A 4,848-nucleotide genomic window follows, 5' to 3' on the forward strand; every position below is an offset into this window, starting at 1 on the left:
GGCTGGGGTGTGTGAGGAAAACACAGGCACCAAGAAAATATAACTTACTCACATTGGTGAGTCTCCATAAAAATCGGAGAATGGTCCATTTTTAGCTGACCAACAAAACCATACAGGGAAAAGACCTTCACATTTAGTTTTGGAACCCTGTAGTCTCCATGAATCTTTATAAATTATACATAATTATAATACTATACCAATGCATGCTTATTTAAAAATTTGGGGAGGATACCATACATTTTTGAAAAAGAAACTAAAAATTATCTCACTAACAAGGGATATTTTTTCAAAATATGTTTTCTATTGTTGAAACCATACAATTTCATTTCCTGCTTTTTAAATTTAAAATTATGAAAGTATTTTAAATATACATTAAACTCTTTATCAACATTTTATGATGCATCTATACTAGCAAATTATTATAAATGGTTGAGTCAATTGTAGTATATTCTCCATTTATCAGTTTTATGAAACTTCTCATATTAAATAAACCCTCATGAATAATCATCCTTGATTTTCTTTTAGCAATGGTTCCTAATCTCTTGCATTACCACATCTCTTTGAGGATCCAAGGAAATCAAGGGATCTTTTTTCAGAACAAGGCATATATGCACATACACAAAAATTTCCATAGCCCCTGAAGACTGTTTATAGATCTGTTAAGAAAATATAGATCCTGAATTATGAATTCTTATTTTTTTCCAGCACAAACTTTGTTTCAAATATGGGAAAAGTCAGGGGAAGAATTAATCATAGTATTGGGATTTCTGTCATTTGGTCTCAGTGGAACTTAATGATCTGTGTGTGCTGTGTTGTGTACTATTGCCAACTGTTCAGCACCCTGAGGCCATCTTTAGAGTTTGTTTATTCCAGGCCATTGTACCAGAACCTCTTTATTGATGGAATTGGCTGTATGGGGTTGGAAGGGGCATGAAGAGTCTCTAGGTTATTAACTTGGGCAGAACTGTGCAGTCTACATTTTCAGAGTCTAGAGACAAGTCCCTCTTCCTGCAGACACTGCTGGATTGGTGCAAAACTGAGAAGTACCCAAAGATTTTCTTTGGTGATTTCCCACTTTTTTTTTTCCAGGTGCTTTTATCCTTCTGTTTGGTATTCCATTCTCAAGTTAAGCTTTACTAAACTCTGCCCTGCAAGCACCCTTAACTAGCACTTATCAGACGTTCCCTTTTAATTTCCTGCTCCATCACTATGTCATCTATTTTATTCTTTTCAACCTAGGCCAGGTATAGTTCTGGGACATGAGAATAGAAATAGATATTGTGTTCTCAATACATGGTGCATTTCATCTCATACTATGATTCAAAGTCTGTAGAAATTTTTTGACAGAGCTGATTGCTCTCAAATTTCATTTCTATGCATCCTCTTGGCTGTTTTGTTGCTGTAGAAACCTCAACAGGTATCGAAGTCAATTCTCTTTTCCCACTCTTTTGGCCTGAATCAATCTCTCCTTTTCTTCTACGTTATTCCAATCTCCCCAGACTCACAATTGCCCAGTCATCTTTGACATCTTCATCTCACTGACCAATTAGAACCATGATATCCAAACCTCCCTAGCAAATACATTTTTTCTTATTCGTTTCTTCTTTTTAATTCCTATTGCTCCAGGCCAATAAGTTATCACTTAGATTTTTTGTTTCTTTTCTATATTGTTTTCTATATTCTCACCAAATAACTTTCTAAAACAATATTTTGATCACATTGCACATGTACTCTAAACCATTTAATGGTTCCTCCATTTCGTAGAGGGGAGAAAGTACTTTCTTTTTTTTTTTTTTCACTTCTAGCATTTGCTTCATACTTTGTTGGATACAAAAAAGAATATAATCTAAAGTACTATTTGAGGAGCTAAACAGATGAGTGCCCAAGAGCATGTATCAGTTTATACGGCTCACCAACAACATATGACTGTTTATTTCAACAAACTGTTTGATCTTTGAATTTGATAGGTGAAAAGGTCTCCTTGAAGTTCAATTTTGTGATTCTCTTAGTATATGAAGTTGTGTATCAGATGCAAATATGTAGTAAAGTGTTATAGGGAAGCAGATAAGATTAGGGCTAATTTTCCCAAGGTAACCCTTGACTCAATTAAGCACCCAATATATCAAAGATTTTTATAAGAATAAATAGATACATAGGTGCATTTATAATATTCTCTTAAGAGTTTATTATAAACCAGTTTCATAGGCCACAAGGAAATAAAAGGACTATGTACAGCCTTACAGGAAACAGGCAGGGAGCTGAGGAGGACCAAGATGAGTCTAGGGCCTTGGTGGGCGAATTCCCGGGGGAGGGGGCCCTGTAAGGGAAACCAGACAATCCGGTGAGACTCCTCGAACAACAGCATAACAAACAAACAGGTCTGTGGTAACGTGGCCCTGAGGAATCGAGCCCACGCCTCTGTGGAGCTACTTCCATAACTCTGTGGCCAAGGGTCAAAGAAGGCCTCGCATCCCTGGGGGAGGGGGCCGCATCCCTGGAGGGGGCATGCCCATTGGAGTCCCTTGTCCAGGGGGGAATCCCCAGGAGGCGGGCCCATCATGCCTGGAGGGGATGCTCCTCGGCCCATAGGTTGGGGAGGACCTGCACGGCCAGGTGGGTACTGGGTTGGGGCCCCTGCAATACTGGCTGTGGCAGCAGCTGCAGTGGCTGCCACAGTGCCTCTTCCTTGTGGGGTCATCACCTGTTGAGATGGCCCACCAACCCAATGGACTGGCCCGGCAAGTCCTGCAGGAGCCTGAGGCATGGGAGCCCCAGCTAGGATTCCTCTGCCAGCAGCCCTGCCGATCCCGGGGCCCCCAGCAGCTCCAGCAAGTGGCACTCGTGCAATACCAGTGTCTTTAGGAGGAGGTCCCTCTACTGTCATAGAGACCAGGTTCTCCCCTGGTAACAGCACCAGACCGAGGACTCGCTTCTCTTCCCTTTCTGCTTGTTTGGAGTTCTTTGGCTTGATCTTTCTGAACTCATCAGAATCACAAAGGATCAAATTCATATGCTTGTCAAAAGCCTTGAAGGTGCCAATGAGGATGCAGCCGTCTTGCAGGATGCACTTTATCCTGTAGTCGATATGCTGCAGCTTCTTGCTGCTCTTGCCCACAGTCATGGTGGCAGTTGACTCCTGTCTTTAAACTTGTTTCCTCCTCTGATCATACTGTTTTATTCCCTTTAGTTGGAAATTATGTACTGCTTTAAAATATCTCTATATTGAGTGATTTAATAGTTGCTTGAATGTTTAACTATTATACTTTGTCTCTTCAGCAAGCTAAAGGAGCTAAAAGGGTTTAAGAACCTTTCCATGCTTGCAAGGATGCCTTACATTCAGCATGAGTGCAAAAAATATTAAGTTGAACCATGAGAAATTGCTACTTTTGTTTGTTCCAATGGTTGAATATCAGCAATTTCAAGTGGTTTGACATAATAGTCGCATTTGATTTTTTAATTTACAAACTTATGAAACTTCCTGAAATGGATTTTATATTCGGCTTCTTTTTTATTGGGATAAAAATTCCAATAACATTTGATAGAGCTAGAGAATTATATTTACAAATTAAAATTTTAAAAAGTCATTTTAAATCCTAGCCCTCTGGGAGGCCAGGGCTGGAGGATCACTTGAGATCAGGAGGTCGAGATTAGCTAGAGCAAGAGCGAAACCCCATCTCTATTAAAAAAGAAAAGAAAAAAGAAATCAGCTGGGTGTGGTGGTGCACCTGTAGTCCCAGCTACTTGGGATGTTGAGGCAGGAGGATCGCTTGAGCCCAGGAGTTTGAGATTGCTGTGAGCTAGGCTGATGTCACTGTGCTCTAGTCAGGACAGCAAAATAAGATTCTGTCTCAAAAAAAAAAAAAAGTCCTTTTCATCTGAGTGTATGAGCAACAAACATTATTAATCTATATTTAAAATAGAAAAAATAACTATTTTTTGAGAAAGGAAATGTCTTAGGAGAATCGCTTTATATATTTTACCAATTTTTTTCCAAGAAACAGAGATAGAGCAACAAACATTATTAATCTATATTTAAAATAGAAAAAATAACTATTTTTTGAGAAAAGAAATGTCTTAGGAGAATCGCTTTGTATATTTTACCAATATTTTTTTTCCAAGAAACAGAGATAGGCATTGTAGTTGCTTGAGTAGTATTGTACGCTCAGTTACCTAAACTTTAATTCTAGTTCTGGACAAGTTACTTCATCTTGTTAGCTTCTGTTTCCTGTTGTGTAAAATGGAAGTAATGGTAATAATGCCCTTCTGATAGGTTTGTTGGGAGGATCAAACAAGATAATACATATGGAAAGTTCATGGATAGTACCTTGTATACACTAGACACTCATGTTGGTTTCCTTCCCTTTTATGTTAAGGCAAGGATGATCTTAGGGAGAATGTTAGTGATGAACAATGTCAATTTGTAATCATCAACACAATGGAGAATGCTTGCTTTTTTATTTATTAATATTTTGTTCATTTGGATCTGTGCAATAAATATCTTTGCTTGAGCTATAATTTTCCCCAGACTCACTATGGTCCATTTCTCAGTACCCTCTCCTTCCCCTTGACAGCATTTATCACAATTGGAGTGAAAAGTCATCATAGTATAATGTTTAATATCTTCACCTTTGCTAGATTTTAAACCCCAGTATAGTGACCATTTTGGTTTCATTCACTACTGCTACTACAGAACCAAGCATAATACCTGGCCCATAGTATCATTGTATTTAATTAATATTTGTAAAATCAATGACTAACTGCCTGGCAGATTTTAACTAGTAGATTTTTAGACAGAGACCTTAGAGTGGCCCCCACACAATCAGGATAGAGTGTTTGGTGGTCCCCTTA

At 38.5% G+C, this 4,848-nt stretch overlaps 1 pseudogene; it reads right to left on the minus strand.

Moving 5' to 3' along the window:
• Positions 1–2,161: 2,161 nt before the first annotated feature.
• Positions 2,162–3,121, minus strand: LOC105874780 (small nuclear ribonucleoprotein-associated protein B' pseudogene; annotated as a pseudogene).
• Positions 3,122–4,848: the final 1,727 nt, after the last annotated feature.

This window comes from Microcebus murinus, chromosome 12 (assembly GCF_040939455.1).
Source record: "Microcebus murinus isolate Inina chromosome 12, M.murinus_Inina_mat1.0, whole genome shotgun sequence".
NCBI lineage: Eukaryota > Metazoa > Chordata > Mammalia > Primates > Cheirogaleidae > Microcebus > Microcebus murinus.